Genomic DNA, 22594 nt, shown 5'->3' with positions numbered 1-22594 from the left:
AATTTTCTGAGCTTTTGGTATTAATAATGATTGTTGTCGATCTTTTACCCACCATTGATATCTTGGTTTGTCTTGGTCAGAATGGTGTGGTTGAGGTTTCTGAGACTTAACTCTCCATTCCTTGATTGGTTTTTCAGTTTGCGGAGAAGATAAGTCCTCCTTTTTCTTCCAAATCCATTTCATGTTAGGTTCCTTGCTTGGAGATGCTCGTCTCTATGTTTTGACCTTTGGAATCGTCTTTGGTATTGTCGATAATGTTTTGGGCACCCAGATTTGAATCAGCTTATCCTTCAGCTATGCTTTTGGTACCCACATTTTCCTGACTCCTTGCATGCTACTTGTAGCATTTACTTATTGATAGGATGGAGAATATTGATTGCTTCGTGGTTTGATTTTCTGGTAATTGCCTTTCCATTCCTGCTTGCTTGGTACAATTGGAACAATGATTTGTTCGTCTTTAGGTGATAGCTTGAGCTGATTGGTATCCCATTATGGTATTGCCTTGTATGTCCGCATCCATGGAATTCCAAGAATCATTGTCTCATTCATGTGTTCATCTGGTAATCATAGGACATGAACATCCATGTACTATCACATTCAAGTTGACTACTCCCAATGTTGGTGTTGGGTTCTTGTTGCATCCTTTGTTGATAGTCGCTATTCCTGCAGTCAATGACTGACTTGTTTCTTTCTTGTACGTGGAATAACTGACTGCATTTACTCTAGCTCCTGTATCTAGCAATGCATTTGTGATGTGGTTGTTGAGATGTACTTTGATGCGAAGGTCCATTTCATCTAACCATTCATCATCTGTTGACACTACATCTTTCTGAATTCCCATTATCGGTTATCTATTTTCAGAGTGTTGATGGGAATAGGTATTTGTTGATTCTTGAGAGCAGCTTTCCTTTTGAGTACCCAAAGCCGAGCTTCCTCTTGGGCTTTATCAATAACCTGCTCTTGTTTTATCTTCCTTTGTTTAGCTGCATGCATTCTTTCTAACAATTAATTGGTTAGTGGAAAATTGTACTTCTTTAAACGACATCCACTAATCCAATTAGCCATTGGTTCACCATCTAGGGATTTAACTGCTCCACTTGGAGATACATATTCAATGATAAACGCGTCCATTTTTCCTTTTCTTAAACTTGGGAATGTGTTGGTTAAGGGAATAGGTTGAAACTAAGTCCCCTTTTTTGAAGATTTTTGCGATTAAATGGGAATTAAAAAACTGTTTTTGTTTTGCTTTTGTGTATAGATGTGAGCTACAGCAGTTAGACTTTGCTCATCTAGCTTTATTAAGTCTTCAAGTCTCTCTGACAATTCATGTCCAGTCCACTGAAGATCCTTAGCTACCCTTAGTGTCGGTAATAGAAATTATATTGGCAGCATGGCATCAAGACCATAAACAAGGTTAAAAGGTGTAGCATTTAAAGCTATTTTGAATGAAACTCGATAAGCCCATAGAGCAGCATGGAGATTCATTTCCCTGTCTATCCTTCTTGAACTAACCACTTTAGTCAATACCGAGGTAAGAATTTTATTTGTATGCTCAGCTTGTCCGTTTGCTTGTGGGTGATAGGGAGCTTATTTGTTATGGATGACCATAAATTTATTAAGCAGATACTCAATTACCTCATTGAGGAAATGAGTTCCACTATCACTGACAAATTATATTGGCAGTCCATATCTTGTGAATACATACTCATATAAGAATGTGGCAGTGGTTCTCGCATCATTCTTTTGAGTTTCCTTAGCCTCGGCCCACTTAGTCAAATAGTCCATAGCTACAATGATATATTGAGCTTGGATTCTATAAGAAGGTGGTTGTATTGGCCCAACAAAGTCTATAATCCATTTTGCAAAATCTCTAACTCCCATCATTGGTCTTAAGGGCATGCTATCTACACATGTTGGTATTTTTGCTCGTTGACAAGCATCAGATCTCCGAACATACTCTTTGGCATCTGCAAAAAGTGTTGGCCACATATATGCTTGCCATTAAGATTGCTCTTGCGGTGGTCTCACTAGAAAAGTGACCTCCAACTAAAACAGCGTATGCTTGTTCTATAATTGGAATTTGTTCGTCTTCATTTGCACAAAGATGCAAATGTTTATCCTTACCTCTCCGATACAGTTGGTTTCTAATAAGCACATAGTCTCTTGCTTCTGTTTCAATTGCTCTTTGATGGCGTTTACTCATATCCTTAGGAAATGTTTGGCTTGATAAGTAAGTAACTAGATAGCTACTCCACTTAGGAAAAGGTGACATTTGAAACAATGTTACGTGAGGTATAAGTGTTTGTTTTTTATATTGAGGACAATCCTTTACGAAAGAGCGAACATCAATCCTCATAGTTGGCCAAAATACTCCAAGTCTTAAGACCCTTCGCATGGTTTGATCTTCTGCAAAGTGAAGTCCTACTATGGTAATATGTGCTTGACTTAGGTATTGGGTTTTCTCTTCAGGATTAATGCATAAGAGAAATATTCCATCTCGATTTCTTTTGTATAGCCAACTAGCTAGTAATTGATACATAGCCAAATTTCTCAATTAATCCGCTTGTAATAGGAAGTGGTATTTGCAAATCCACTTGAGCTATGGTCATCAATGATACCTTATTTTCAACCATCGAGGTATTATTTCCACACAGAACAGATAGGCATCTAGTAGATCATTCTCTATTCCCTTAGGTGGTTCCCCTGAAACAATCCTAGACAAATGATCTGCTCTTTGATGAGTGGTGCCCTTTTTTACAACTATAGTGAAATCAAATTCTAGAAGAATGATGAACCATCTCACTATTCCTGTGATGCATGGCTTGTTGACCAAGTACAAAAGGCTTGTTGGTCTACAAAGAACACAAATTTGTCTGCTAATAGGTAATGTCTATACTTTTTACGGCATAGATTATCCCTAATACTTTTCTTTTTGTGGTGATATAATTCTTTTCCACCATGTTCAAATGTCGGCTAGCATAAGAAATAGGAAAATCAAATTTTTTCCCTCTTGGTTGAGCTAGTATACACCCGATGGCAAAATTGGAAGCATCCACATGTATGTGGAATATCTTATTCCAATCCTGTGCTTTCAATATTGGATCTGAAGTGAGAGATTGCTTAATCTTCATGAATGATTCTTCACACTCATCAGTCCACTCAAAGTGTGTAATCAAGATATACATGGGTTTTGCAATTACAGCGTGCATGTAAATGAATCGTCTGTAATATCCACAATGTCCCATGAAGTCTTGAACTCCCTAGACTGTTGTTGGTCTAGGCAAATCAACAATAACATGAATCATATGCATATCAGTAGCTATGCCATTTTTAGACACTATATGTCCAAGAATTTTTAGGATTATACATCCATGTCCATATCAGGAGGTAGGTTGTCTAGCCAAACTTCCTCTATAGGAGCTCATTTTAGAGTTAGTTAGGCTCCCATCATTGATCTCTCTAAGTTTTTTCCATAAGTGTCCTGGCCAGTCTTCCTATACGAATGGGATTCCGTCTAAAGCATCTTCGTTGTTCGGCACTATAAGTTTTAGCTCTTTTGGTTCAAGGTGGGGTTCTACCACCGCATTGAATCTTTCTTGATTATCTCTTACCACAAGCTCCTCAGGTTTTTCCATACTTTCGAGCTTGGGTTTTTGTTTTTCTAGCATTTCTTGCGTGATCCTTACCAAATTTTTATAAGCTTCAAGCTTAGCTTCTTCCATGTCTGAACAAGGATAGTTTTTCCATTTGTTTTCCATGTTCTGGCATGCTTTAAGTCCTACTTGGTAGGCTTCCAAGGCTACATTAATAGGCTCAAAAATTTTATCAACCAAAATTGATCCTCCATATTTCATGGTGGTTTCTCTGATTTCGCTTCTAGTTTCTTTCACCTTTTCTTGAAATAACTTCTTTGTTTTCTCCTCAATTTCAGGCCATTGTTTCTGTTTTCTTATCTCATACCTTTTGCTTCTGCTTCTTTTGGTCTTTTGAGAGGAAATTTTTTGTATTCTCTGAATCATCAGAGGAGTTATGTTTCTTTTTCTTAGCTTGGGCTCTAGTGATTACCTTGATTGGAACAATCGGTTCACTCTCAGATGAGCTACTAGGTATCACTTGGACTAAGTTTACTACTGTTTTACCCTTTTTTAAAGGATTTTTAGGACAATCTTCTGGAAAGTGTCCTCCCATTTTGCAACATTGTATGCAATAAGCTTCAATTGGCTTGAGGTTTTTGTCAAGCTCTGGGCATTCATTTTTTCAATGATCATCTGCACCACAGTTATGAAAGTTTCCCGTTCTTGGTTTAATCATGGGACTTACCATAGAGGTCTAACATCTTGATTAGCCACATAGTACATTGTTGCAAGATTTGGTGGAGTATAAGTCACAGGTTCTTCCATTGGTGGTGGACATGCATTATACCGATCTCCTTCTACCATTATTGTAGATGGACTAGGCTCAGCATACGGTGTAACAGGCACTAATTCTTGTTCATCTATGACTCCTTCTGAATGCATGTACTTTACATGCACTGCATTATGTCACGAATATGGAGGTTGTTGACCCAACACGGATTGATTTCTTTCCATACTTATCGATGGTCTTTGAGCTGCTGCCATGTCAGGTTGGTATCTGTACATGGATTGTTCTTGTGGCCTCATAAGTACATACTGAACATTCCCATCATACTTTGGTCGGTAGTAGCACTCATTGGTCTCATGGTTGGTCCGTTTACCCTTGATTGCACACCATTTTTGTGGTTTAATTGGTTGTCCTTGTTGAGGTATCCCTTGCCCCTCATAGGTGTTTTTTGCATGTTATTCATCATGTCATTCATCCTTTTGAGCATGTCTTTTATGGCTGAAAGTGGTGCTGCAGCAGCCGTTCCCACTTGTGTTGGTTTAGTAGATGTTGTTTTCTCACTCTGGTTATCCTTAGGGACATCTTCTTTGTTGAAAATATCACAATTGTCTCCTAAGTCAATAACATTTGACACACACTCTTCTAGGGCTGTATACTTCTTGATATAAAGTATAGCATGAAGTTCTTTGTTTAGCAGTCCCTTTAGAAACAATGATACTAGTCGTTCTTCTCCAGGTATCTCTAGCTTTGGGCATCTGGCAATGTATTGTTTCATTTGAGTTGCACAATCCCTAACAGACTCACCTTGTTTCTGTTTAAAGCTGTAGATTTGAGCTATCATATTGTGTTTGATCCTCATTTTGAAACAAGCAGCTACAAATCCTTGAGCTAATGTGTTCAAGTCCATGATTGACTGTGGTGGAATGTTTTGGAACCATGTTAATGATTTTCCTTCTAAGGTCATTCCAAACCCCTCGGATTGAGTATGAAAATTGAATATGCGTTCTGTCCTTAGAACTTGCTTAAAGCTTGCTAAGTAGTCGTATGGATCCCTTGATCCACTGTATTTGCTGACCCATTTTTAAAAATCAGCTGGTTTGACACGTCTATTTAGTTCAACTCCCGGTCTCCTGGCAGTTGGTCCCCTTCTGAGTCCTTCAAACCAGTCTGTTGGAAATAGTGACTCATGTAGCCGTGGATTGGCTTTAGTGTCACAGGTTTTTCTTCGTGATGAGGTGGTTTCTAGTTTCTTAACATTACTCTCAGAAGATCTCTCACTATGTTCATCTCTTGGAATAGTTTCTGGTCCTTGGCCCAATATCCAATCCCTTATTGAATACCCTTTGTATTTGGTTTGTTCCACCTCCTCAGGAGTCATCATAACGAAGTTGTTGTTATAACAATCCCTAAACAAGTAGGTTGGTAGATTTGCAGATCCTTGATCTTTTATCTTGAAGATATAGATGATCTTCATGGGTGTTAGTTGTCCTGATTTGGCATGCGAAGTCCACAAAAGATCTTTTACATTTCTATCCTCCCAGCAATAGACTCTGATCCTGGGATTATCCGTACTAATCCATTTCAAAGGCTTCAAATCAACTTGATTGTATCCCTTGAATTCTAAAGTTGGTGTTCCTTCTTTAGCTGCCATATCTGGAATTATGGCATTTACTTCTAACCCCCATTTGTCTATCATGTCAGGGTTTTCGACTTGTAAATACGGAGTTTCGTTTCTATCCATATACATTTTTCATTTTTTGTTTGCCCTGATCTCTTCTTCAAACTCAATACCATGGTCATCAATGCGAATAGCATACTCTTTGTTAGGATCCAGGTAAACCTAAGCTCCATGAAAATTAGTCTCATAAAAAGAGAGTATATGCTTGTAGCACACTGTCATTCCGGTTTTTGAGTGAGTCGAATAAGAAGACATTTCAGATGTTGAATCAAAAAAAGTGTCTGAGAATTCTTCAAGGATAGTGTGCAAGGAATTGCTTTGATTCACACTTTCTTCGGTGGATACTCTATTGGAGGTTTCTCCAAATATGGTTTGATTTCCTAGTACACGACCATACCTAAGGTTCATAAAGACTTGTGAAGTCCTGGATAGAGTGCTTACCGTCAGATTGACTTGTTGTCAATTTCCACTTGACTTAATTGCAACTTTTGTCAAACTGCCAATTCCTTGTCTAAACCTGATTCCTGTATCAATTTTGATCAAGTTAGCTATTCTTTCACAAAGGCTGTGTAGTTTTTGCTAACTATTGTGATTGGTCTATGTGTATCACTTGAATTCGAGCTATGGGAGTCAGCAATTGAGATTTTTAGACTCGACTTTGGCAAAATCAAAGGATTAGTCTGCAACCTGGAAACTGAGTGAACATGTACCAATCTGGATATGATTGAACCCAAAATTTCCCAATGACTTTGTATTATACTGGTCTAACACTGTACAAGTTAAAAAGTCAAAAATGGTATCTCTCTGCAGCAGTAGTTAATAATCACGATTATTCACTTTTGTAAGTTTTTTGCACTTTTTGGCTTGGTTTGCCAAGTATACAGTCTGTTAAGTTCCTTGGACAAGTTTCACCAAGTTTGGATAAAATCTGTTCAAGTTTACCAACTGTTTCGTGTCAGCAGACTCTGATTTCAAGAATCTGACTTAAGTCTCACTTTTGTGATCCAAATTTCACCAAAATTGATTTGTGTGGTCTACTTGATATGCTTGACCTTGTGGTATACTCAAATATGTAAGATTGTCAATTTTTGAAGCAGATGTAAATTATCGTGATTATTTCTAGCTAATTTTTTGCAAGTTTTTGTCCCAATCTTGACACAGGTCTATTAAGCATCTCAACTTAAGGTCTCTAGCCAAGTTTCATCTAGTTTGGACACTTTTTAGTCAAATGGTCATCAGTTTTTTGTCTGCAGACTGACTTTGCAAATTTGGTCAGAATTTTCAATCCAATAAACCAAATCTTATTAAATTTGGTTTGTGGGCTTATTACAACATGGTAAAACTAGTGGTATGCTAACTTGATCAAAAAATTTGAAAAATGGGACATATGTAAATAATCACGATTATTTACTTCTGGCAAATTTTTGCATCTTTTTGGTCAACTGAGCATGTACACATGCCTATCACATCAATATAAGCCATTGAATCAGATTTCATTGAGTTTGGACAATTTTTTCCTAAATTTACACTCAAGTTCTCGAAAGTCAGTATTATTTTGCACCCAGTTTTTTGCCAGTTTGGTCATCCAAACCAGTCACTGGTATCAACCTTGGTCAATTTCGAGCTTGACAGTGCGACACACTGGTCAGCAACAACCAGAGATGAGGAATCTATTTTTTTAAAATCCGATCTTCCAATAGTGCGACACAATGGTCAACAACAACTAGGAAGAAAAGATGTAAGTTAGCTAAATCCTCCCTGCAATGCGCCTCGGTGATCAGCAACAACCAGGGATGGAAAGTCCAATTGAACAACCTGAGCTACTCCTTGCAGTGCGACACGGAGGTCAGCAACAGTCAAGGACAAAGCGTCTAAAGTTTAACCCCCCTGGCAGTGTGTCATGAGGATTAACACAGTTAAGGACTACTGTGTAAACCTGGAGACTAACGATGAGGTGTGAGCAACGCTCCACAACAACTCCGCTAGTAAAAAACAAAACGTAAAGTAACAGTGAGGTGCGAGCAAAGCTCCACAACAACAGTATTAGCAAAGAAATTGCAAAAAAAAAAAGTAGAAAATAGTAAAAAAAAATTACCTGCTTTGTTTGTCTCAGTGCGGGCCTGCTCTGCTCGCTTTGTACTTGCTCTCTCTAATATCCTCTCTCTCTAACAATTGTCTATACCTCTCTCTAACATTCGCTATCACGTCAGTTCGAATGAACTTCCACGACAACTTTTTTTAATAAGTCCAACAATATTTCGATTGAACTACTATTTGATCGAAATATATTTCGATCAAAGTATATTTTATTTGGATAAACGCGTATAATACGGATATACAACGTATAACTACGTAATATATGTACAATTGTTAATATAAGGGCGTATAAATGCAACTTAGACTACCACACTTGCAGTTTGACATATCCACTGCAGTCACTCTAAGTCCACATACATGCCGTTAGGAAATGAATATTTTATGTATAAAATAAGTCCAACCAACAACTAAACATGATATAAAAATCCAATTTCGACAACATCCAATCATGCAAAATTGATGCATCATATTTGCACTTCACCCCTCTAGAACGAAGGTGGAAAGCAATCATACCCATGCACATGAGGCATCCAAATTTATCCTTAAGGTTCCATACATCATGTGATATCATTCCATCACCATAATCATCATGTAATACAACTCCGACCCTTAGGTTGACCATAAACCATAACTTCACATATATACGCAAAACAACTTTTTGTCATATTCGGGAGCATACGTAACATGAAAATGAAAGTGTTTGACCTCAAACAAATGCATCAATCTCAGATTCACAATATAGACTAACACTTCATCACATCACTTTGCCCATATGATACTCATTCAACAAACGGTAACACAAAAAGAAAGCCACTTTATTCATATCTGCGTGTAGGGTTCGGGTTGACTAACCATATACCCTCACATACATTTATGGACATCTAATACTTGAAATCAACTCACCAGAATAAACCATAAATCATATATAAACAACTCGGTTAACTCATGACATCCTATGGTACTCCTCCTATGTAGCACCCCTACACGCCTAGGTAAACCCGGTTATGGGACAATTAATAACTTGCATACCCAAGGTGATAATGGAGACCTCAATACATTTATCATCAAGTTTAATCAAGATTTTCAATTGGCTAAGCTGTTTTGTCCATCCGGTGAATCTATATAGCGGTTCTCCAAGGAGCCTGGGGTCCAAAATTTTGACTTGTGCAGTGGGCAGCAAGCTATTTTTTGACCATATCTCTTAACTTGTGCATGATTTTCACATGACATCCAAGAGGTAAAATGTTCTAAATTATGTGTTTTGTCTTTGGTTTAAAGGGTTCTGGTTGATTCATAACGGTTTGTGAGTTATAACCTAAACAGTGTTTCTATCGCTTGACGTGAAACAAAAAACGCTTTTTATGCAAGCACGTGATCATAAATACATCGTGTGCATAAATTAGCGTGATAAACATGATAAAATAATCATGGAGAAAATTCATACCTACTCGAAAAATCTATACATATACTCGTATACAAAAAAATAACCATCGAGAGGGTGTCTACTCCGAAAAACGACATAAAGAGAGAGAGAGAGAGAGAGAGAGAGAGAGAGAGAGAGAGAGAGAGAGAGAGAGAGAGAGAGAGAGAGAGATGATGGCTATGGAGTTAAGAGCTTCTCACCGTGCTTTATAATTGATAAGAGGTTTTTTGAAAGGCTTCTTGCTTTGATGCAAGAGAGCATTCATGAGAGCTACATAGAGGTTTTTACCACGAGAATCTTCGGAGAGCACGTACACCATGAAACAAGAGAGGAGATAGTAAGCAAGCAGAGAGTGAGTATTCTTCTTCTTCTGCTTCCCGTAATCAAGAGTGAAGAGCTTATGGAGATGGTGATGAAGAGCTTGAACCACTCCTTATAATAGGTACGTATTGCCTTGCGATAGCAGATGCAACTGATGGCATTGAAAACTGAGGCTTGCAGGTGATTTTATAGGCATTGGACAAAGTTGGAGTGAGCCCCAAGCCAAGAACTAGCGCTACCTCTTTTTCCTGGATTAGCTGCAAGCTTTTAGGCACTTTGCTAAAAACATGGTACAACTTTTGACAGTCAAATCTCCCACTTACTATCAACTTTTACAGTAAAACTAACTAATTGAACAGGATCTGGACAAATAATGAAACCGTGACTAGATTGTGCTGCACCGTGGTGCCCCGACATAATCATGACTCTCCTGTACTACCCCGACGTATTTACGATACTTCCTTTTATAAAATAATTTACATAAAATCTCATTTTTTCTTCGGGTGGTTATTTTTAAATATGATAGAGACTAAAAATAATATTTTTATGTTTAGGTCATCCTGAAAAGCATGTTGCTTTTCAAAAACACCAAAAATCACAAAAAGCTAAAAATAGCATTTGTTTTAATAAAAAGCACTAAAATTGAACCATGGGTTCCCCTTGTCCACTGGAATAAGAAAGCGGACTCACTAAAAATCATGAAAAGCCAAAAATAGCGTGAAAAGCGCTCGAAAAGCATTATAAAATTGAACCATAGCTTCCTCAGAACTCATATGTTAAGGATCCGGCCCTGATTTTTGCAAAAAAGCACGTAAAAGCATGAAAAAGCTAAAAATAGTGGATTTTTCAAAAGTGATCCAAACATCTGTATGACCTACTAGAACATGGAAAGGACCTTGCTTTTTACTTTAGAACCTTACAATACTGACAAACAGGCATCTTAATTAGACATCTGACAAAACGGACATTGAAATCTATTTTTCTTATTTTTAAAAGAGACTCAATTTTTGGGGATCTTACATCCTCCCACGCTTGAAAAATTCGAACCTTGACATGAATTCTGGGTAATTTGTCTCATTACATCGTCACGTTCCCGAGTGGCATCTTCCTCAAGATATGTCAACCATTTAACAAGGTGTTCAATAGTGGTTTGATTGTGTAGAGGCCTAGTTCTATTTTGACATGTCTCATTGATCAGGATATACTTCAATAGTTCCATCGGTAGAGGCAGATAATAGAGAATCATCAAGATTGTGATGTGGATCAGGTACATACTTCTTGAGCAAGCTGACATGGAGAACATCATATACTTTTATGTGTGGTGGTAACAAGAGTCTGTAAGCTTGATTATTAATCCTTTCTCTGATTACAAAAGGTCCACAATATCTGGCACTGAGCTTCTTACATTTACCCATTGATAAGGAGCTACGTCTTGGTTTCACTCTCAAAAATACCATATCTCCTTCTTCAAAGAGTGTAGTCGATCGTTTAGGGTCGGCATAACTATTATGTCTATCTTGAGCGATCGTAATATCTTGTTCTATAAGATTAGTCTGTAGTTGCATTTCATCCAAGATTTCTTTGGATGCTTGAACCCCTATGAGAGGGCATGTCCATTTGAGTGGAGTAAGACACTCTTGTCCATACAAAAAGGAGACATCCAAATTGAGCGTTGGAATGGGGAATTTTAAGCAAATTCAACCAAATACAAATATCTGGTCCATTTACCCTTCTCATGCATACAATAAGCTCTGAACATGTCTTCAATGGTTTGATTGGTCCTCTCTGTCTGCCCATTAATATGAGGGTGATAACTAGTACTAAAGGCCAATTGGGTTCTTGTAGCTGAGAATAAAGCTTTCCAGAATTTGAGGTGAGCTTAGCAAATGAGGTGGGCAAATTTTCTTTCACAATTTAATCTTCATATTGATCACTTTAATGGTAAACATAATCCAGTGGCCGATGCACTATTCACGATGACCAAGGGTAAATGTAGTGTTTATAGCAACTCACAATCATCTATCTTCCATGATAGATGGGTACGCTACTGACCCTGATTTTAAAGACATAATGTCAGTCCTTGCCTTAGGGAAGAAAGAGGAACCATTCACCTTACATGATGGCTATCTTCTTCGTGGCAACAGGCTATGTGTTACTCACTCCCTTCGTGAGAAAGTCATGTATGTGTTCCATGCTCCTTCCTATGTGGGGCATCAAGGGATTCAACCTAATCTTTGAGGAGTAGAAATGTACTTCTATTGGCCTACCATAAAAGTGGACATACAAGAGTATGTATCCAAATGTGTGACATGCCAAAAGACAAAGTATGATAGAGGGAAACAACTTGGATTACTCCAGCCATTGCCAATCCCTAAATCTTCATGGGAGAGTATATCCATGGATTTTATCTTTGGATTACCCAAGTCTATCCATGGAAATACGGGAATATGGACATTAGTCAACAGGTTTAGCAAGCAAGCGCATATTTTATTCCTACCAAAAAGACTATTAAAGCACACCAAATGGCAACCCTCTTCGTATCTCAAATTTTTAAACACCATGGATTGCCAACATCCATCATGTCAGATAGAGATCCTAGAATGACTTGTAGTTTCTGGAAAGGTCTCTTTGAAAATGTAGGTACAAGATTGAATTTCTCTTCGGCCTATCACTTACAAACGGGTGGCCAACGTGAGATAGCCAATCTTACAATTCTTGATCTACTAAAGACTTATGTTACAGAAGTATATCAACGCTCACAATGGGAGACGTAGTTACCCCTTGTAAAGTATGAATGCAATAATAATGTCCATACTACTATTGGAAAGGCACCTTTTAAGATCATAGAGGGAAGAGGGGACGGTAAGGAGCGAGCTCGATGAAGTGAACTTTAGAGCGGGATTTTTTTTTCCATGCCACTACCACTACCTCCCATTGTAACCATCACCATCCACCACCCTAGCCCACCACTGGTGGTTAGTGGTGCTAACTTACTACCACCATGTGCCACCCCTACTCTTACCACCACCGCCCATTACTGCATCTCCCTCCAGTGGAGTAGCCAAGAACCTCCTCTCTCTCTCTCTCTCTCTCTCTCTCTCTATTTTTCTATAACGTTAAAATTCTCCTCTCTTTCTCTCTGTCTCTCTAAAAAACACTAAAATATTAGAAATTTTGCTATTGCCTTTGATTTTTTTGTTAGTCAGGCCCTCTCACCGCTCCATTTCTCTCCCTCTCATGACCCCTTCAACCCACTCTCTCTCTCTCTCTTGTCCCTTGCTCTCTCTCTCTCTCTCTCTCTCTCTCTCTCTCTCTCTCTCTCTCTCTCTCTCTCTCCAGCCCACCTCTTTCCTCTCTCTGGCCCCGACCTCTTGCTCTACATCCGCCCCTCCCTCTTCCCTAGCTCCAATCCCCCTCCCCCTCCTCTCTCTCTCTCTCTCTCTATATATATATATATATATATATATATATATATATATGTGTGTGTGTGTGTGTGTGTGTGTGTGTGTCCTCCTATCCTGCTCTCCCTATCCCTTCCTCTCTCTCTCTCTCTCTCTCTCTCTCTCTCTCTCTTCCCCTCTCCCCACCCCCTATTCCCTTTCTCTCTCTTTACTCCCACCACACACCCCTCGAGTCCCTCCAACCCTAGAAGAAATGAAACAAAATGGAATGAATTGTTATATTAACTAAAATGGAATCAAATGCTATATTAAGAATTTTCATGAGGAAAAAATGACCTATGAGACCAAACTGATACAGTCTTGGTGGATCCAATACAATGCATGGGTACAAAGGAAAATGAGAGAGAGAGAGAGAGAGAGGGAGAGAGGGAGAGAGCGGGAAGGGAGGATCCAACGGGGGAGGGAGAGGTAGATAGATAGAGGACCAAAGTTACATGTGATGTAGTATTTGTTTTGATGATGAGTGATTCTTGATGGTCCCAAAATGTGGTGATGAGAGTCGCAATGGAGAACCCACACTATGGCTGGGAGAGGAAAGTGTGTAGGTCTAGGGGATGGCTGAAAATGTGAAGGAAGTAAGTTTGCATGTGACCAAAATCTGATCACTCTAGAAGTGTGTGGTACTCAGACTCTTGAACTTGCAGTGGAAGGGGGAGAGAGAGAGAGAGAGAGAGAGAGAGAGAGAGAGAGAGAGAGAGAGGTTGGGGGGGGGGGGGGGGGGAGGGGTGAGAGGGAGAGAGTGGAGTGTTTTTTTTTTTTTTTTTTTTTAAAGGGAAAGAAAGGGAGTGCAAGGGGTGCTTAGGCCAAAAAATAAAAAATAGAAGTCATCTAAAGCAATAGCGATTGCTTTGGATGATTTTTTTTTTTAATTAGCCATATCGCTTTGGATGACCTTTTTTTTTTTTTTTTGGCCTAAGCACCACTTGCACTCCCTTTCTTTTCCTTTAAAGACAAAAAAACTACACTCCACTCTCCCCCTCTCACAATCCCCCCCCCCCTCGTCCACCCAACCCTTCCCTTCCCTTCCTTTGCGGACCCCTCTCCCGCCTTCTCTCTCTCTCTCTCTCTCTCTCTCTCTCCCTCTCTCTCTCCCTCTCTCTCATTTTATTTTGTACCCAGATATTGTATTAAATTCACCAAGAATGTATCAGTTTGGTTGCATGGGTCATTTTGGCCTTTTGAAGACAATTAACATAGCATTTCATTTCATTTCTCATTGGGATTGGAGGGACTCAAGCGACAGTGTCACAGGAGGTAGAAAAAGAAAAAAGGAAGATGCAATGAGAGAGAGATCAATAAGGAAGCTCTTTCCACCCTCTCTCTCTCTCTCTCTCTCTCTCTCTCTCTCTCTCTCTCTCTCTCTATTCTTGCCACCCTTCCCTCCCGTCCTAGTGTGTGTGTGTGTGTGTGTGTGTGTGTGAGAGAGAGAGAGAGAGAGAGAGAGAGAGAGAGAGAGAGAGAGAGAAGACATGGGGAGAGAGAGGTGGAGCTCACTCCAAGAAGGGAGGGAAGGCAAGGGGGAGAGGGGGGGGGGGGGGGGGGGGATAGGGGGCGGGATGGGGAGACAACGAGAGAGAGGGGTGGTGGGCGAGAGAGAGACACACGCACAAAGGGAAGATAGCAGTGTCGTGCAGCTCCGCTACCATGATGAGAAAAAGAGCAAAGAAATGCAAGCTAAGCTTCTTTGAAGTCTACACATTTAATGGTCAATGATCAGGGCTTGTTAATAGGCCAAGTTTAATGATTAATATATGCCAGATGCGACTTAGAAGGGCCAACAGATGTCTCAATGATGCCAAAAATGAAAGTGCTTGCAGTGACCACAAATGAGAGATTATGATCTAGAACTGTAGTGCTTGAAGTGCTCTACCGGCCTGTCTTTATGGCTTGTCGATTGGAGCCACGGTGAATAAGTTATGTCACTTTGAAGTTTGAGTCGATTGCAGATCCGTACCGGATTGGGCAATTGCAGCTGAGGTGAAAGAGATGAAATGAATGCACGGGCGTGAAGTGCTCTACTTCTGGGAGCGCGTTGGTCTTTTCAGATCAGTGATCGGAGACCCGATCGCCAAGATATTGGCCGTTAAAGATTCACCGGGGGCCGGTTTCGTACCGGTCCGGTCGGCTCAGTTGGTGTCTCAGCTGGGAGTTTTTGAGCAGCAGCCACGGTTTTTAGATGCAGTAGAATAAGTGCTCGAGGTAAGAGTGCTTTGGTTGAGATGTATGCCGGATGTGATGCACTTCAGAGAGCACAATAAATGCTTGAGTGGAATCTCTTTTAAGGTCATCTCTTGATACGGGCAGCAGATTTCATGATGAGGTTGCTCGACGGAGTCTGCTAGGGAACGATGTTATGCTTACCAATGCCTTGCCCAATATTGTATCAGAGTGGCGCCTTTACGGAAGCATCATATGCATGCCAGATGTGGTTATGTGTGCCGTTAGTTACGAAGTACAATCATCCGAAATGTCAGCTCATGGGGAATATTGATTGTGGGATATGCTTAGCGGCCACTGGGAATGCTTGGCATTGTTTAGTTGATATGTGTGCCAAATGTGGTGCCCTAACCAAGCCTAAGGCAATGGGGTACCCTTTAAGGGTTGCCCGCCCATTAGGGGTGCCAATCATAGGCCGCCCATTTTAAGGGGGCCACCCTAATTGTAAAGGGTGTGTGAAAAGAAAAGGAGAAAAAGAGCATGGCGAGCAAGAAGCGGGCAGGGAGGGCGCAAGCTGGAAGAAGAGCTCGCGGCGTCCATTCGGATGCTCAGGCGGGCATGGCCACGAAGCGAAAAATACTCACCATTGCGGGGCGACCCCATTCGGTCATAGCCATGCAGAGTTTGGAGCACCTCGACATCCAGCCCTGCCACGTCATAGAGACGACTCTTGCGCCACATCATTAGCACCCGGCGCTATTGCTAAGGGAGGGTGCACGTTATAAATAGGAGGGCTTCATGCAAAAAGAGGGCATTCAAGGGGTAATGAGAGGAGGCAAGAGAGCTTTCTCCGGGGTGCTCTCCATCGAACCAAGAGGGTAAGCAAAGCAAGGGTTGCTCTCCATCGAACCAAGAGGGTAAGCAAAGCAAGCCTTCATCTCCATCGAAGCTAAGCAAGAAGAAAAATATCTCTCTCTCTCTCTCGCTCTGGTTGGAAAAGCAAAATAAAAGGGAGACTTTCTCTCTCACTTTCGGCCTCGGTAAGCAAGAAAGAAGCAAAAGTGTTTCTCTCTTGATGAGAAGAAGTCAAGCATAAAGAAGAAGGTACCCAAAGACAAGGTTTTTCTCTCTCGCTTTCAGCCTTGATAAAGTAAGGAAGGCAGAGCGGGAGAAAGTGGTGAAGAAAGGAAGGCGGAGCAGGAGAAAAGTAAAGAGCAAGTAGGCTGATTCCATCGAACTCGGTAAGAAGATAAAATTTACAGAACCTAAGGTCAGTTGAAGCAGATAAAGCGGCAGGAGGAAATTTCCATCACCGTCATCAGTCTGAAGGTTGATTAATCAATCTGTTTAAGCCCGGTGTCGTTAACGGCCCGGTTAATTTTGTAAAACGAGAGCTTAAACTCCTCGTAAGTAGATGATCCAAGTGACGGCGGTGTTAACAGCCTGCCTTGGCTAAAGATTAAGTTGTACTCGAACATATTAATCAATTAATTGATGATTGCAGCGATTGCCAGAGTCAGTTGCATCAGCTGTTATTTTTCTCTCTCTTTCACACCTCCCACAGCCAGAGGCCCGACGCCTGCCCGGCTCACGTAGCGAACACATATCCCCCGACAGTAGGAGAGAGGGGTGGTGAGAGAGAGAGAGAGAGAGAGAGAGAGAGAGAGAGAGAGAGAGAGAGAGAGAGGGGGGGGGGGGGGGGCTATAGAGTGACTAAGAAAAGAGAGAGGAAGAAGGGAGTAGGAGATAGGAGGACTTTAGGGAAGAGATGGTGGTTTCTAGAGGAGGAGCTGGAGGAAGGGAAGGTGGTTAGAGGAGTAGGTGGGGAGAGGAGGTGGAGGAGAGGAAGGATATTGGAGGAGGAGTCTGAGGAGGAGGAGGAAGGGAAGAGGAAGAAGCACATGGGTGGCAAGAGGAGGAAGCGGAGGTAGGGAGGGTGGCACTCCAAAAAAAAACAAAAAATCTCGCTCCATTGAGCTCGCTCGAAGACCTAACTCGATGGAAGATTTAAAAGTCCCTTTCTACTTAAAGTACATGGGAAGATCTTTGCTACTAGTGAGTATAGCCGCGATCTACAAGAATCTTTCCAAAAGATTAAGGAGTTTATATCCATCTCTCAACAACAAAGGTAAAAAGATGCTACTAATAAGCACTGTAGGGAATTAACATTCAAATAAAATGATTGGGTCTTGCTCAAGTTTCCCAAGGCTACATTGAGACAAACGTCGGGCAAAAATCCCGTGGGACACCAAAAGTATTATGCTAAACTAGCAAAAAGATACTATGGTCCTTTTCAAATCTTGAAGCCAATCAATGACATGGCTTATCAACTCAAGTTGCCCAACCATTAGCTCATACACAACGCTTTTCATGTGAGCCTACTCAAACCTTATAAAGGAGATCCACCAACAAACCCAATTATTGAAGACCCCCTAGAAATTGAAGACCAAGAAGAGGTGCTACAACCCGAGCTATCCTTTGGCATGAGAAGAAGGTGCTATGGCATGGTAAGGTTATTTGATGATATCTTATTAAATTCAAAAATTATCCTTTTGAAGATGCTATATGGATGCAAGGAATACAACTTAAGGATAATATGAACCTTGTACATGCTTACAATGCTACATTAGAGTAAGCAAATGTAAATCTCTCCTTTATATGATCAATGTTTTTGTCTTATAAGACCAATTCTCTATTTATTGTGCACAAGTTTAAGTAGTATGCATTATTAGAATCATGTTTGTAATGAGGACGTCTCTCAAACACCAAGTAGAATTTATCATTCTACTTTGGGAGAATGAAGTGGACTCAAGAGCAGACATGCTTGTGGTAGCTAAGTCTCCCAAGCCCCAAATGGATTAGTCATCCATCTTGGAATGATGTCGTAGGGTAAAAAGGGATCCTCTACTCGCTAAGAAACATTGACTAATGACTAAGGTTTTATCTCTTTTACCTCAAAGTTGAGGACGACTATGATTTCAAGAGAGAGGTAATGTCATAGAATCTAATATCTAACTAAGGCAAATGATTTTCTCATATTAAATTGATCATTTAATGTGGGAGAATAAACGGGAACAAGAGTTAGAATAATAAACCGATCATATTAATATGATTTTCTCATATTAAATTGATCATTTAATGTGGGAGAATAAATGGGAACAAGAGTTAGAATATAGACATGTGCTCTTGGATCTATCTCAACACGGGGCCAAAGTCAATGGGTCCAAATGAGAGGTGGTATGTCAAAGAGAAATGCTAGCTAATGAATCTTAAAGACCTTAGGGTTAGCTTCATTAAATACCTCCAAAGGTTAGTGTTAGAAGTCCTTGGACCTAGGACCTTAGGCAAGCTAGGAATGTACTTGAGGTGGGAACCCGCCGGCCCAAGCTTGTGGTGCTTTGATGCTTACTGACTAAGGTGCTTAAGGTGCTTGTGGTGCCTGATGACTAAGGTACTCGAGGTGCTTGTCATGATTAATGACTAAGGTGATTTAGGTGTTTTGGGTGCTTGTCGTGCTTCATGACTAAGGTGCTTCATGACTAAGGTTCTTGAGAGGCTTAAGGTGTTCCAAAAGTCAACAAGGATCCCTACATATTGGGGGGCGGGGGGGCGAGCCCTACTTATAGGAGCATGAGAGAGAACACACACATCCTCACTCAAGGAAAGCCTAGTCTAAAGAGGCAACAAGGACACATGTCAAGCTCCTCTCCATGTTGCCCTCCTAAGGTACCTAAAGCCTATTGATTCACCTCTAAAGGTACCAATAAGCCTTTAGCTAATTACATTAATTGTTTAAGATTTTATCAAGTCCTCTCTCTCAAAGGGGAAAGGAGGACACTTGTCCAAAGGCTACCTCTATTGCTAGTTGTGACCAAGGCTTGTGATACGCTAGGCTTGAGAGAGCCAATGAGCACAAGCATGACCATGCAAGTAGAGGGATTTCTTGAGGGGTATACTCTCTCTCTCTCTCTCTCTCTCACACACACACACACACACACACACACACACACACACACAATCTCTCTCTCTCTCTCTCTCTCTCTCTCTCTCTCATTGTGTGAAGTGCCAAGTGCAAGAGCTTCGTCTCCTTCTCCAAGCTTGTTGAGAAGCTAAGTGTAGTGCTTGTGCGGAGTGTGCAAAAGACGGAAGCATGCAAGAGAAGGGGGAAGAGAATTGGGGAAGAAGGAGATGATACACATGGAGTTGGGTTACTAAAGAAGAAAGTGAGAGAGTGGTCAACTATCTCATTTTATCTCCCTATATTGATTAGGAAAAAAAGTAAGTAAGGGTGGTTTCCCACGGCCACGTGGCCTACACCCCAACAACCTCCCACTTGAAGGATTTCATAGACTGCTCCTACTCAATGCTATTGTCCATTTGTATAGCTTGTTTGTAGCCGGTTGGCCCTTCACTGTCAGTAAAGGATAGAAATATGGTGTATACCCGGCTCAAACCACTTGGACACATGTGATACTCTTACAGAGAGTCTCAATGCTTGATTTTTGGACTCTGCTTTCTTCGAAGCAATAGTAGTATCTTGCACTTGAGTATTTGGTGCAACACTATTGAATTGAGTTGGTTTGGAGGCTACACCCTCAAAACAAACGTGTCTATATTCAACTTCTTTAATGGTATTCTTGTGCATTTTTGATTCATTGAAAATCACATGTGAGCTACAAATGAATTTCTTGGATTTTGGGTGCTAGAGATGATAGCCCATCTCTCCATTTGCACTATAGCTGATAAAAATGCATTTGTGTGACCGAGATCTAGCTTGCGACGAAGTTCTTTAGGAACATGTGCCTCACATCCATATACACATAAATGCTCATATCTTGGTTTTTTCTTAGTCCATAACTCTCTAGAATTTTTAAATTCAAAGGAGAACTAGGTGACCTATTGATGATGTGCATTGCTGTCAGAACAGCTTCCCCCCAAAAATCTAGAGTAAGCTTCACCATAGACATCATAGAGATAACTCGCTCTTGAATCGTGCGATTCATTCTTTTAGCTATCCCATTTTGTGCAGGTGTATATGGAGCAGTAAACTGCCGATGAATGGCTCTTCGATTGCAGAAATCCTTGAGCTCCATGGAGACGTATTCTCCACCATTGTTCGTGGCGAAAAGCTTTGAACTTTTTTCCTGATTGGTTCTCAACCATGGCATGGAATTTTTGGAATGTAGAAAAGACCTCTTCCTTGTTCTCCTTAATTGGTTCTCAACCATGGCATGGAATTTTTGGAATGTAGAAAAGACCTCTTCCTTGTTCTTAAGGAGATACACCCACACCTTTCTGGTAGAGTCATTTATAAAGGTGAGAAAGTAGTTTGCTCCCCCTAGAGTTTTATGTGGCATTGGACCACACAAATCACTTTGCACTAGTTTGCTCCCCCTAGAGTTTTATGTGGCATTGGACCACACAAATCACTTTGCACTAAGTCTAGGGGTTTGCTTAGTTTCTTGTTCAATGCAAAGATGTCAACCTAGTCTGTTTGCTGTATAGACAATGCTCACACAATGGAAAGTCCGTGTAATCTAACACAAGTAAGTATCTTGAATGCTGAAGTGTTTTCATTCCCTTTTGGATAATATGCGCTAGCCGGCTATGCCACAACTCAACAGACGGCAACTCAACAACATAGATAGAATGTTCGTTGACACTTAAAACAAACAAAGAGTACAAGGATCCATTTTTACAACCTTTCATCATGATAAGGTTGTTCTTGCAGATCATCCAAGAACGATTACCAAAAACTGTAGTGTAGCCAATATCATCCAATTGCCCTACAGAAAGCAAGCTCTTTGTACGCTTGGACATATGTCTGACATTTTGCAGCACAAAAGTAGTGCCATTATCTCTCTCTCCCGCTGTGTGTGTGTGTGTGTGCGCGCGCGCGCGCCTCTCTACCTCTTTAGCGCTATCTCTCTCAAAGCCAGTCTCTCTCTCTCTCTACTCAAGCTCGGGACTCAGAGTTGGTGTTGAGAGAGCCGAGGTCGATCGAGGATTTGGTGGTTGTGGGAGCAACCCCTTCCACACAAAGGTTGTTTAAAAGGTTTTCTTTATTAAAAAAATCAAATTCTATTGATTTACGAGTTTTTGACGAGCCAAAAGGCGAGTGTGAGTGTGTGTGGATGCCCTGCGAGTGCTCCCCGTGCAATGCATTGTTGCCTTGATGCCTTTCATAACAATGCCCTGCTCTCTGCTTGCTTGGCCGTGCTCGACTATGCTCCAATTCAATGCTTCCCACGCCTCTTTTATGGCGGATTCCCCCCTCCCCGCTCTTCTACTCACTTTCTACAGGTCGTGACCTGCCCCTGCTGGCTTTGCTCGCAATCAATTCCCCAATCTCTGTCGACTCGATTGTTTGCTCCCCCTGCACACACACTGCCTTGCTTGGTTCAGGTTCTCCCCAATTGTCTTACTCGATGCCTCAAGCCTGCTCCAATCGAGGGTGTGTGTGTGTGCTCTCTAATTTGATCTTCCCCCAAAACAGTAGCGCGAGTATTCTACACACAGTGAGTGTGTGTGTGTTATGCACCACAAGCTCTCCAATGTCCTGCTTGAATTCCTCCCCAGCTTGACAAGCTTTCCAATTGCTTCCAAGCTCTGTGTCAAGGTGCTGCTTTGCTTGATCCACTGCTCGCTACCTAAATTCTAAAATTCTCCAAGTTCTCACTCCCGATTCACCCGTTGCTTGTCGACTTGCTCCTTAGCTCTTGAATGCAAATGTTTCCTCGATTGCTACTAGTGCTACAACTCAATTTGCAATGGCCTTTTGATTGCAATTTGCCCAAGAACTTCAATTTGCCAGCATGTATAGCAATACATGCTGCCAAACTTCCATGCTATGCTCGATGCTCCAGTCTCTTGCAAAATATTGAACTCGCTCAAGCTCCATTTCCTTCAAGATCTCTTGCTTTGCTTGCTTTAAACTCTCAAGCTCGGGGTTAGTGCACACACCGTTAGCCGGGGAGGGGAAGCCAACAACCTGGACTCTAATATCAATTGTAGTGTTGTGCGGAGTGTGCAAGAGAGGGAAGCATGCAAGAGAAGGGGGAAGATAATTGGGGAAGAAGGAGATGATACACAGGG

Source organism: Adiantum capillus-veneris, chromosome 6, assembly GCF_014529385.1.
Source record: "Adiantum capillus-veneris isolate H3 chromosome 6, ASM1452938v2, whole genome shotgun sequence".
NCBI classification, from domain to species: Eukaryota; Viridiplantae; Streptophyta; class Polypodiopsida; order Polypodiales; family Pteridaceae; genus Adiantum; species Adiantum capillus-veneris.
Note: the sequence above shows the minus strand (reverse complement) of the source record.